The sequence below is a fragment of the Nyctibius grandis genome, chromosome 7 (assembly GCF_013368605.1).
Source record: "Nyctibius grandis isolate bNycGra1 chromosome 7, bNycGra1.pri, whole genome shotgun sequence".
NCBI classification, from domain to species: domain Eukaryota; kingdom Metazoa; phylum Chordata; class Aves; order Nyctibiiformes; family Nyctibiidae; genus Nyctibius; species Nyctibius grandis.
The window spans coordinates 2,733,834-2,747,461 of record NC_090664.1 but is presented as its reverse complement, the minus strand read 5'-3'; the positions used below and the strand labels follow the sequence as shown (position 1 = coordinate 2,747,461).

The window sequence follows — 13,628 nt, the reverse complement described above, 5'->3', positions numbered from 1 at the left end:
CCAGCACAGTTGCTTTTTCAACCTTCATACCTTAATTATACAAAATTAATTCAAAGCTAAAAGTCTCACCATCTCTAGAGTGAGGTGAATAATTTTTAAAAATTTAAGCAATTTGGAACATGACAAAAAAAAATATCTTAAACCCTACTGTTTTAATTTGAATTCACACACCACCACTACTGAATTGTGGATGTTTTGATCCCTCTGGCATATGAGCCAGGAAATCAATTTAAAATTCCAGTGCAAATAGCCCAAGACCTTTTTATTTATGTGTTTGTTTTAAAATAGAACTCAGATTCAAACTTGGATTTAAAATTACATAGATTATTCTCTTCCCTTCTCCCTCTGCACACATCTCTCCTTTATCATAATGTGTTTTCTGACTCATTCGCAGCTGCAGGGGACGAAGTCTTTGAAATCTCTGCCTTCCAGAAACCATCCCAACACAGCACAATGCTACCAACCCTTGTTGGTACACAAACACACACACACACTCTTCCAACAAGCTAATTTCCTAAGGCAGCTGAAGGAAAAAACAGGTTCTTTTTTTGGCAGGTCAAGAAATAAAAGCCCAGGTCATTGCATATTAGAAAAATTTCTGAAAGGTGCTGTACATGTTACATCCTAAGGCTAACCCAAGAAATACAGACTGAAATCATCAGCATTTTATACAGAGGGAAGAACAGATGCAGAAGTTTCAACAGGTCAAGCCCAAATACATCAAAGAAGACAGACAAAACAGAGAAAGGCTCAGAGCAGCACAGGGCAGAAGAGATTACTTTTCCCTTTCCAGATTTTATACATTGCTTTTCACAATTGCACTTTTGTGAAAATTTCACTTTTGGCTATAAAATATGAAAATCAGTCTTTTCAAAAAAAAAGACCGCATAAACGAACCCACTTCTAACATTAGTTACAATATTAAAACACTAACCTGGTATTTTTGTTCAAGATGTGGGCCATTTCTCATGCCTTTTTCTTCCTTTTCTGGAACTGGCACTAGCTGTCAAATCTTTAATTACCTGCCATAGATATGGTTAAAATTGCATTAAGTGGTCCAAAGCGGAAAAGACCTTACATTTTATTTGGGCTTCGTAGGCTTTTTGGTGCGCTGGATCTTTTTTCCCCCATTTACAATCTTCTCCTGCGTAGTTAACAACTACCACACCAAATGTTCTGTCTTTTGCTCTCCAAAGGAAGTTCTCATTTGTTCAAATTTTCTGTTTTCAGGAAAAGAAGATGAAGCTCAACAAGAAACTTGTATGCATATCTATAGGAGAAGAGATTATAGACCTGCATAAAGTATAGCTCAGAATTAGACCCCACACCTAGACCTGAACTTTGTGAGTTGGGTAAGCAGAAGAGATGTCAGAGTATGTGTGAAGAGGGACAGTGGGAGGCGAGGTGAAAAGGTTGATAGGAGGAATGTACTTGAACCACAGGGGGTAGAGTTTCAACAGATGAGTGCCCTGGTGCTTGAAGGGAGTGGGGAAAAAAGAAAACTTGAGAGGAAGAAAAAAAAGAAAAAGACAAACACCAGGTTGGACATTAGGAAGAATTTCTTCTCAGAAAGGGTCATGAGACATTGGAAGGGGCTGCCCAGGGAGGTGGTGGAGTCACCATCTCTGGAGGGGTTTAAGAAAAGACTGGACACGGCACTTAGTGCCATGGTCTAGTTGCCATGGTGGTGTCAGGGCAACGGTTGGACTCGATGATCCCAGAGGTCTCTTCCAACCTGGTTGACTCTGTGATTCTGTAATATTCTAGCATTTTAAAAGCCTAGTGACCAAAGGGTGTACCAGATAGCCTTTCCAGAAGGCAAGGGCCAGTGCTTACGTTTGGGGAAAATTTTCTTTGGAGTTGGTTTGGCTCAGAGTTGTTGAAAAAGTTTGTCCAAACTTTTTTGTCTCCATGCTCCGAGCCAACACTTACCAGGTTTCAATTTCCAGCTGAAGCCACGACCGTTGCTATGAAAAGTAACGTGCAATTGTATTCCAGAAAGAAGAGCAATGAAAGAGACTGTATTGGAATGGAACAAATACATGCACTGGCACTAAAAGTTGTGTTATCCCAACCTGTGTCACAGACATTTTTCTCCTCTTATTATTAGAGAAGAAATGTGCAAACTACAGCAAAAATTGTTTTAACTACATTTTTTTAAAAATTAAAAAATCGTTCTCCTATTTTCACAACATTTATGCATCTCCTATTACTACATATATGATCAAGTCAGCATCAGGAGAAGCAAGTATGGGCTTCAAGTCAGCAAATAAATACACAAAGTATACTCTTTATTTACAGCTTGTGCATGCTCACAGGAAAGGACAACTACATGCTTAATTTTGTGGAAGTTTCTAAGACTAAATTAGCAGCCCTGACTCTTCCCATTCTTACTATCAAGCTGACAACGAGCTAGAAGAAAAACACCTCTGAATAGCACCAGACATCCAGTCCCATGAACCGTACCTAAAATTTCAACCGACGCAATAATTCAGAGACAGTTTTACACTTCATGGGCCCCCCCTAAATTAAGACTGTACAACAAACACTTTGAGCTAGAGACTTTGAAAGAACATAGGAGGTGATGCACACTTCAGTCCATAGCTTTACTTGCAAATCTTAAATAGAATTATTTAATCGAGTAATAATCTAAGGGATGCCCAGGAAAGAATGTAAGGACTGGAAAAAGTCAGTGAAACCATAAGTGTTGGGACAAATAAATACGTCAAAGCCCAAAGAATAAGGTACCAAGGTAGAAGAGGCAAACATGCAAGCAGAAATTAGGAGGAGAATTTAACTTTGAGAAATAAAAACCAGAAGGAAAGCAAAAGCAAAAGACAAGAAAACACACACAGCTAGGACACAGCTATCATTTTGTAATAGATCTGTTTGGGAACAATTTGTTCTCTTATTCCCCTCCCTCCCCAGTATCTTTACTGAAGATGATGTTCCACAAACACTTTAAATCAACCAAATTCAATCTGAAAAGGGAAATCTTTTCCCTCAGCATTGACTGGTAGTTCATACTCCCTCCCTTGCGCTAGTGCTTGCTGCTGGGGAGTTTTGCAGTGTTATTTGACTGTAAATGGAACACAGCAGACGCATCAGTAGGCAGACTTATTTTCTCAACAGCAGTAAGAATAGGTCACTTATCACATTTGCGTAACATCTCCAGGTAGTATCTTTGGCTTTCTAAAGAACTCCAAAGGCTGCTCACTAGAAACATACCAAAGTGAGTTCATTTGTACGTAAACTTAGATTTAGATGAGATATTAGGAAGAAATTCTTTCCTGTGAGGGTGGTGAGACACTGGAACAGGTTGCCCAGAGAAGCTGTGGCTGCCCCCTCCCTGGCAGTGTTTAAGGCCAGGTTGGATGGGGCTTGGAGCAACCTGGTCTGGTGGAAGGTGTCCCTGCCTGTGGCAGGGGGGTTGGAACTAGATGATCTTTAAGGTCCCTTCCAACCCAAACCATTCTATGATTCTATAAACTGAAATACTTTTCTAAGGGGACCCCTACCAGCAGTGCCTTCGAGTTTTCTTCATAGTGCAATTTAATGAACAGAAAAATGGCTTGTCCACCACTTTCACTCTCTCACAACCAACTTCCCCCCTCTAGCAGCCATTGAAAACAAACCTACTACAGTCAAGTCAAATAAATACTCACAATGGAAACTTGCCATTAGGAGAAACATATCGATGCACTTTCAAGTGTTTGCAAACAAGCACCATGTGAATCACTGTTCACCTTGCTCTCAAGCACAAGCTTCACAAAACAATTTGCTCAGCAGCTTGAGAAATTAGTAGCTTACTAATGGGTATCACACATGTGGCACCAGCCACTTAAGTGTCTGGCCATAACACAGAAGTTTACCTCTGTCAGATCTGAAATGGAGAGAAGAGGAACCACGTTAGCTATCCCCTGTGGCATATACTCCTCATTAATATTCCTCTTCAATGTTCACAATGATCAGAAAACTGAGGAAACCAGCAGAAAGGTTATGACGTTATCCTTCAATCTCTCTCTCGTCTCTCCCAACGCTTGCAATAACGAAAGATCACACCACAAAAGCAAATCCTTGCAAATAGCTTGATGCAAAAACGCTGATTGAAAGACAGCTTCATAATTTTGTGATTATTCTTCCATTCATCTCCGTAACACCATATGTCTGCAGTTTATTTTATGTTAAGTGTCACATATATATTATCACCTCTTACAATCCGTACTATCAAATGCCTGCCAACATACTGGCTTCTGCCAACAGCATTTAGTTTCTCTTTCTCTCCTTTTCCAGTGTTATATTTGGAGAGAGGGAGAAAAAGAAGAAAAAAAAAAAGTGACTGACTCAAGTGGAAGGAAAATTATCTGAAATCCTTTAAACAGTTGCTCTGTTAAATTGACACGAGTTTAACAACGTGTACTTGGCATGTTCCTCTTGCCACGAATACAAGAACCTTTTTCAAAAAAAACTCATTCAAAGCAGGGAAATCTTTTAAAGATACAGCACAGACCTTACTGAATGGTGGTTTGATGGCTGGTACAAAGCCATTTCTAGTCAGTGTTCAAACCACAAAGACTTCAAAACTGTAAAACCTCTTTTTGAAATCTCCTTTTTAATAGGATAATGGCTGAACAGGGAGGCAAACCCAACCAACTCATTCTCCCTCAAAGTTGTACCTTCACGATAGTGCAGGGGTATAGGAGAGGAGAAAGTCTACTAGACCCAGGCATAACCATGCAGAGAAATAAACCAGAAGAGACAACAGTACTTTTGCCTGCTCTGAGGGTGTATTATGTCTTCTAGCCTCCAGGGTTCCCAAAATCCCATCACCTTCTACAAACTTTTTAATACAAGGACATACTGTACATCCACACCACAGCATGACAAAGAGAGCTCCTAAACTTTAAAGAGATAGTTTACTTCAAGGAAACTGAAAATCAAGTGATAGCAAAGTCACAACTCAAGAGGACAATTGTACTTTGATGGCCTCATCTAAGCCCCAAGCAAATCCTTACCTGAGAATCACAGAATTAGAAACATTGTGGTTGGCAATATAACCAAAAAAGCAGCCTGTCGTTGGAGCAGGAGGACACTGTATGTTAGCGTGCAGGTGCACTGGCAGAGACCCACAGAAACCTTTTCCTAGTTACAGTTAAATCTAGACATTAGCCTCTCACCCCATCACATACTGAACCCATCTAGAGCATCAAAAGAAGAAAGCCGCGTATCTTATGTGCGAACACGGGAGCTCCACTGTCTGTGTATCAACACGGAAAACATGAGATCATAGTCCGACACCAGCCTGCAGGCTGGACACTGTGAAAAAGCACGTCTGTGAGGCCAGACCTTAAAATCAAAGCGACTTCTACTAGGTAGAAAAAAACAAAGAACGGAAGGAAGGGTGGAGCACCGCGTTACTCTTGATCTGCAATTTACTGCAGAACAGCGTTGCTGTCAGGAAGTACAATGCACACAGCAGCGTTTCAGCAAGTTACACCTTTTGTAGGATAATAAACTGTATTTGTGAACACTACGGTGAAGGGGCATAAAAAAAAAAATCACTTCTTAGGACAACGTATGCAATATGTTGCACCTGAACAGCAAGGAAACAGAAGTACTTGCTTTTAAGGACACACATGGTCAGGTTATATAATAATGACTACTGAACTGCAGATACTTTCAGTGGCCACATAAGACTGCTACAGAGTAAGTAGGTAGAATTCTTCCTATCCCCTCATCAATTCACCACATCTGAATTGTACACCTATTCAGTTTTTCCTGGCATATGGAGAATATACGGAAAATATCAAAACCGTGAGTATAGAAACCGTTTCTCTTTCCCCCCCCGCCACGTTCTTCATCAAAACAAAATCCTCAGACAATGACACTACTCACAGCAGAGTTGCAATCTACAGAGAAGACAAGTGTGTTGTACTGCACAGTGAGTTTCAAACAGGTTACAGAAAGAGACAGTAGTCAACTACCCCTATGCAACCTCCCCGGCATGAATAAACTGGGAATCAGGTACACCTCTGCACTGGTCAAAGCACACACTCACATCCACAGACTGCACTGACACCATCTTTCAATAAACCCATTTCATACCACTTTGATGTTTTAGCCACACTAATCTTTATTTTCTCTGACTTGTCAGTTTTTAAAAGCCGCTGCAGTACTTTTAACAGCTTTATGACATGTGTGTTAATGGATATTTTCCTAACGATACACAAGAGGGACTTTTACCAGGAAACTGTCACCACTGTTCTTCCTCCTCCTTATCTAGTTACCGGTCATCAGATTAGATCCCTACCACCTACTTACACAGCTCCAAAGAAAAAAAAAAGGGGGGGGGGAAATCAGGGAAAGAAAACCTTCAAAGAAAGCAAGCTCGCAGCTCAAACTGGAAGAACTTTACAAAAATTCAAATATATTTTTCTTTACTGTGTAATATTCTGCATAAGTCACTCAATCAAGCAGGAATGACGTGGAAAGAATGGGACTAATGTGAACAATGAATGATCCATAAATGCCTACAAGATTATATAACAGAGGATGAGACGGCATGTGTGTATTTGGGGGAAAGTAGGAGGAAGAGCTAAGAGGAAGAGGAGGAAACAACGTCCTCAGTCACAGATACAGGACTCTGCACAGTTCTTACTCAATTTCCTCCTCTTCCCAAAAGATAAGTATTTTAACCTGGGGCAATCAGGCAGCTGAGGGACAAGAGCAAAAGAAAACTCATCCGCTTATGAATATATTTCAAAACAGCCCTTGCTGAAATTGCACCGTAACTGCTGTATCATGAAATGCAGCTCACAGGCAACCATGTTTACACTAAAGCAATTAATACACGGTACATTTCCTGCACTATTATTATCATTGGCGCTCTCAATGCGTTTGTTGCACATTTTGAGCCTTGGCAGGTTAAGAGGTATTCTTACAGAGTTAACAACAAAACGTTGCTGATTTGAAATGTACTCACTGTTATTTTGCAGGAACTCCTATATTTACTTTATACCATTCTCGGGGGAGAGCTGGACAGTCGTATTAGTTCTGCAAGGAAAAGATATTCAAAATAAACTCTGTAAAGGCTTTGAGCCAAGAAACTTTAAAAACGTAACTTTTTGGACCCGATACCCACTTGCTTTATACAAGGCTGCGCACCGTGGCTTTGCATCATCACCACCACCCACGTTTCAGAACAATCATTTCATCCGAAATTCATCAGCGGTTTGAGCACTTGTACGAGCACAAACTTAGCAAAAGGCACACGCTCCCCTCTGCCCCCCCCCCAAAAGAGCTCCTGAAGGCCAGGTCGAGGGGGAGACGTGCCCTCGGGGGAGGCGGCTGGGTACCAACGCCGAGCCCGGCTGCCTGCGGGGATGCACTTGCTCCAAAGTTGAGGCTTCTGCTGCGGTCGGAGCCTCCGCCCGAGCCTGACCCCGCGCGTTAACCCAGGCGGGACCTGCCGAGGCCGGTGCCCCCAACACCGCCCGCCCTCCCGGCCACCCGCCACCGCCAAGCGACGCGCCGGTCCCGCCGGGTCAGGCGAGGCCCCGCCACCACTCACCCCCTGGCGCCCGGAGGTGCGCGGCCCCCGCCCGACGCCCCTCACCAGCGGCCTCCGACCACCAGGCGCAGCCGGGGGCGGGCAGGGCCGCCTGGGGCACGGGAGGGGGCTGAGGGGGGGGAGGAGGAGGAGGCGCCGGCGAAGTCGCGCCGGGGAGAGCCGGGCGGCTGTGGAGGAGCGGCCGCGGGCCGGCGGAGAGGGCAGGGCGGCGGGAGGAGCCGCTAGGCGAGGCGGGCCGGGCCGGGCCGGGTCCCCCCGCCCCGCCCGCAGCCGCCGGCCGAGGCCCCGCCGCACTGACAAGCACGAGGCAGCGCTTCCTCTTCCTCACAGCAACGGCGGCCGCTGCCCCCGGCCGCCCCCCGCCCGGCACCTCCCCCGGCGGGGGACCGGCAGCCAGCGCCCGCCGCGGGCAGGTGCGGGGCTCGCCTGCCCCGTCCCGTCCCTCCTCCCCGGCTGCCCTCCGCGTCTCCCCGCGCTCCCCTGGCCAGCGCTGCAGCCTGCCCCGGTCACCCGCCCCGCCGCCGCTCCCCCCCCGCCGCCGGCCCCGAGGCTCGCCTACCTCCCGGGCCGGGCAGCACCGCCCGCACCCCGCGGGGCCGGCGGAGGCGCTTGGCCGCGCACCGCCGGGGGAGCCGAGCTCCGCGCCGCCGCCTCGGTGCGCTGCGCTGCCCCCGGCGCTATCCCATCCCGGGGCTCGCAGAGGCACTCGGCTGGTCCCCGCCGCCGCCGCTTCACTTCCTCTTCCTTCCTCCTGCTGGCCGGGCCGCGACGTGCAGCCCCGGGCCGGCGGCCGCCGCTGAGGGGTCCGGCGCCTCGGCAGCACCTGCGGGCGGGGGCGGGGGGCGACACCCGGCCGCCCAGCCCCGCCTCCGCCTCTACCTGCTCCTGCGCCGCCCGGGAGCACCTCTTCCCCCGCCCGGTGCGACTGATGTCCCTCCTTCTGCAGAGTCTCATGAGGGACCTGGGGCTCCCTCGTTGCCTTTGGACTAACCGCTTATTTATTGCTGTTGCTTTTCTTCCCGCAGAGCCGCCGCCGCGGAGCAGCCTCACCGCCGGCGCACAGAGCCAGCAGCCGGGGGACGCCGCCGAGCCCGGGACGCTCCGCTCCGCGCCCCGGGCCGGGCCCGGCCGGGAGGGGGCACCAGCGCCCGCGCTCCCGCTCCGCGCCGGCCCTGCCGAGCTGCCGCCGCCGGGCCCCGGCTGCCGGCCCCCGCCCCGGCCGCTGTGTCGGGCGTCCCGGAGGCCCGTCGGAGCCGGTGGGAGATGGGCGCCTGACTCCCGGCTTTCGCTCGCCGCGAAAGTAAAATGTCAGATCGCTGCTTGTTCTTCTCCGCCTCCCTGAAACAAACAGCAGGCAGAACGCTTTTTTTTTAATGCCTTAACTCACAGCTACTGTATGGACCACACGCGACACAAGCCATCAAATTATACCTTCTAATACTACGGATAGTTGAGGTCTCTTTTTTTTCTGTTTTCAAAGTCCTGTACATTTCGCTTTGATGAGAACTCACAGCATAGCCATGAAGCCTCGCTGTGGTACAGCAACTTTTACTGTCTGGCAGAATAAAATTTACTCTTTGTGAAATATCACGTGACACATGAAGACCAAAACTTGCAGAATTACTGGCTCTAATCTTGCAAATAATTACGTGTGACAGTATCTTTATGCAGGTTAATAACTCCCAGTGATTTCCTATAAAACCACTCTCCTGCAACACCCAGGTCTTCAGACCACTGTAATGCTGTTATGCATCAGCTGACATTTATGAGGCTCATTGCCCTGACAGTTCCACAGCCACTGACGGGGGTTTTATACCCAGCAGAGTTGCTGGGGGCTTTCCAGAAGAGGAAGCGGGAATTGATTCTCCCCTTAGGCTGTAATGCACCCTGACAGTGATACGCTAGATCTGAGCAAATACTCCTGGGTGAGGCAATAAACAGCCTGACTCACCTGAGTCACACGTTGCTCTATTTATAGGACTAGAGCACAGACTCTACCAGACGACAGGGGCTACGAGTGCACCCCAAAACCATGGAAGCTCCTTTTCACCCATGCAACAATTGCCTGCCTGCTCACCCTTCCTCCAGCACCTCGCAGGCTGGTGCGTGGCATGGGTGACAGCAATGAGAACCGGGGGCGCGGGAGCAGGAAACATCACGGTTCTCCGTTCTGCAACTTCTCCATGGCAGGAATTCCCCACAATCAAGGAGTATTTCTTTAAAGCCATTGAGGTTTAGGACCTCATGAATGCTAAAATCCATGGAGAAGCAGGACTTTGCACATTGAACCAGGATGCGTTGGTTCCTGTGTTTAGTACACATTTTAAAGCACCTTTTCATATCGCTTTGTTAAGGTAGAACACCAGAACTGAAAATGTGAGGTGCATATATGATGTAAGTCTTATTACAGACACCGAAAACACTCATCAAACCATCTCAAGAGTTTCTTATAGCTACACAGACCCCATTGAAAGAGGGACAATATCAACACCAAGTAAATGGCTGTTCAGTTTGCATTTGAACCGTTTCTGTAATACTGAGACTTTTTTCTGTATGTGTTACCTGGATTTTGGTGCTTGAAATGAAAGAAAAAGGAGTTTAAAAATTAGAAACGGGCATTATAAATATAACTTAAGGTGTACAAGAAAGTTTTATGTACCTCATTTTCCGCTATTAGCTCAGTTTTGCAGTATGCTTACATGGGGGGCTGGCTTTGTTTGTGAAGATAAATGCACCTATATACGGTGGTAGAAAAGATGTTTGGAAGAAGATTAAGAATGAACAATACTTTAAATGCAAAATTTTGTTCACCATGGTTTTACTGTTCTCTCAGACTCAGCAATGAAAATCATTAAAATTTATTTCAGCTGTATATTACCACAATAGTTGGATTTTAAACAGTGCAGGAGAATATTCAACAATGCTGTTGTTACACAGTTTAGAAGAAAATTTGTGAAAAAAATTCTACGAGTTTATAGGGACAAATTTAAGCACATCATTCTACTGCGCCGTTCAAGAGAGAGAGCAAACTAAAAATCTGGAGAACATACTCCAGCGACGCCTTCTGTTTATCTCTATCTAATATCCGTAGTATTGCAACTATTGCACCACCATTAGGATTATTTTTGCTCTCCAAAAGCCCGGGGAACCTTTACTCGGAATAGGTATGTACAGGAGTGCTTGGCTGCTCTGGCAACCAAGCCGGAGCATTGACATTGGAAGGGGCTGCCCAGGGAGGTGGTGGAGTCACCATCTCTGGAGGTGTTTAAGAAAAGGCTGGACATGGCACTCAGTGCCATGGTCTAGTTGCCATGGTGGTGTCAGGGCAATGGTTGGACTCAGTGATCCCAGAGTTCTCTTCCAACCTGATTGATTCTGTGATTCCGTGGCCATTTCCCGATTTATTCAGTAGCAGTCCCTTTTGTCATGTCTGCTACCAAAGCGCGTGTTATCCTTACTACTGACGCTTTTACAACCATTACCAGAGTTGTTCTTATGATGTGGGCTTAAGATGCTTGCTAAATAATTATAGAAAGCCAGAAGAGGGAGTGCAGGAACAGAAAACACCAAGAATTAAGCATTTTAATTCGTGTGGCAGTTTCAGCTACAACCTTAAAAATAAATAGTCCGGTAGGTACTAATCACCTGTTGAAACCTGGCCTACAGAAATCTCAACTTGACTGTTCCAAAACTGCACAAAGCATCAAAGCCATTAATCACCGTTGTCAGTGAAAACCTTAGATCCTGAGATGAAAGAGCGCCTGAATATTTCTGAAGAAGTTGAGTTTTGCCATAGTACTTCTGGCCAAAACCTTCCTGAGGCACAGATTATCCAAGGTAGCCTTTGTTACACCCAATAGCAAAGACGGTTGGATTTTTCTGTCCTTATAGACTTTATGAATGGCCTTTAATAATATCAGTATCTTAATCGTATATAAGGAATTACCTAGAGAATCTTGTTTGTAACCATTGAAGTATGCTAGGATGCCAGCTGTGATATAGAAACAAAATACAGGATTATTATTGCATTTTGAATTTTTAGAAGGCACAGATGAACTTCTCTTTATTTTGACAATGCCAGCTAGCTAGTGTTTGAATGAAAACATTTTGTCTGCGTATACATGCACGCATGTACATGTATAGTCTATTGGATATTTTTAAATAGGTCCTGAAGATCTGACCTAAAGTCACAAACAATGCCATCAATAAAAATGGACCGTATCAGAAACTTCAAGCTTATTTTTCTAAGCTGCAGTATGCTTGCAGATCTCTGTGCTCTGATCGCTAAATTATAGTTGTCAGTTTACTTTTATAGACTTATATATGTATGAATTTTATATTCATGTATATGAACGTTTGGAGTGGGACGATTAAACAAGGTCAGCATGATGTTAGGGTTATTATGGCTCAGTTTTAGTGTACCTCTTCAGACTGTAAATCTGCTGCTGTATATTCATTTGTGTATAACATATGTGGAGAAGTTGATGACCTTCGCTGAAGAGCCAGGTTAATGAAAAAATAAATAAATCTCACATAAGAAATGTTTTAATTAACCTACAAACAACCTCATTCTAAAAAGTAGTTTTGAGCTGTTTATGGACTCATTTCCATCTTACCTGGACATAAATTGTTAAAAGTTAAGGTTGTGAAATTATAATACTTATGATTATCACACCAATTATGAAATCCAAGCATGAACAAGCAGGAAAATGAAGAAGTCAGGAATGGCTCTCAGGGTTTTCATGCCATTAACCTATTGTATTTCTACAAAGAAAAACTCACCTCTACAAACTGTTTTTACTGCCACTTATTTGCTCTTCTGTGCTTTAGCTTGCCGATGAAGGACGTCTTCAGGAGTTCGTGAACAATAAGATCTAGAAGTGATTTAATCACAGTCTGCTGCTTTCTGAAAGAGAAAATGTGGGAAGAGCTAGAAAAGTTTTAAAAAAAAAAAACAAAAAACAACTGGATGTTGAATTTCAGCAAGCTCTGAGCTTCAGAGGAGCTTCTCTCCTGTTTTAGTGAAAACAGTTAATCACTGGAGCTGCCCAATGGTTGTCATAAGTTGGTCCTGACCAAAAAAGTTTAAATCAAACCAGGTATTTTGCTGAGACATTGGTACAAGCTGAATCTCATTTTATAAATTCAAGCAGGAATTCAAGGGAGTCCTATGATCAGCTTTCATGTAAACCCTAGTAACTCTCACTGACTTTGATAAGAAGTTCTTCACACCTATTTAAATAACAAGGAACCCGAGCAGTTCTCACCATGTTCACTCTTGAATCTGTGGCAGAATAATTTACAGGAGAGGAAGGCTTACCACAGCGTTGTCACCAATAGAGGGAACGTCCCAGTAAGCGTGGTTTTCACTCTTCATTCCCAGGGCTTAATTCACCCCTCATGGAAATGAGCAGGAATTGCTCTTTTGGTAGAAACAGCATTGGATCACCTTCAAATAATGAAGAGAAGTGGTTGGTGCTTGACCTAGGGAATGGGAAGCTGATTATCACAGAATCGTTCTGGTTGGAAAGGACCTTTAAGATCATCGAGTCCAACCATTAACCCAGCACTGCCAAGCCCACCACTAAACCATGTCCCTCAGCACCACATCTACTCATCTTTTAAATACCTCCAGGGACGGTGACTCCACCACTTCCCTGGGCAGCCTGTTCCACTGCTTGATCAATCATCTTGGCTTGCAGACCATGACCTTCAACTGCGCACCTTGACAAGAGAAGATGGCCAACGCTGACATGAAACAGGGCAGGCTCCCAGCACCAGCTGGCTTCTGGCTGTGTGATGACTGGCAGGGTTTGCCCCCCTCACCCTGTATAACACCAGCGGTTTATCAATGACGACTGTGAAGAGAGTTTAGCAGAGACGACAAGAGAACTCGATTTCTTCACAGCTCCAACTTCAGATTCCTGACTGAAAGAAGAGACACTAAAAGAAGTCCTTGGAGAAGACACTAGAGGAATTCTAATCACCTTTCCAAGACACAACAGAGTCGTTTACTGCATGCCATGCTTTCTTCTCCACCACACAGTGACGTTCCTTA

The 13,628-nt window shown here is 45.2% G+C and overlaps 1 protein-coding gene across 2 annotated transcripts in view; it reads right to left on the bottom strand.

Moving 5' to 3' along the window:
* ELMO1 (engulfment and cell motility 1) overlaps positions 1-8,210 on the bottom strand; it is a 319,175-nt gene extending 310,965 nt beyond the window's left edge. The window contains exons 1-2 of one of the 2 annotated variants that reach the window (XM_068404555.1): positions 8,130-8,210; positions 6,983-7,053 (exon numbers count right to left, since the gene is read on the bottom strand). The gene's annotated coding sequence lies outside the window, so the exon portion shown is untranslated. Of the gene's footprint in view, positions 1-6,982; positions 7,054-7,570; positions 7,727-8,129 lie in introns of those variants that run through there. The other variant, XM_068404554.1, reaches the window with a different exon arrangement.
* Positions 8,211-13,628: the final 5,418 nt, after the last annotated feature.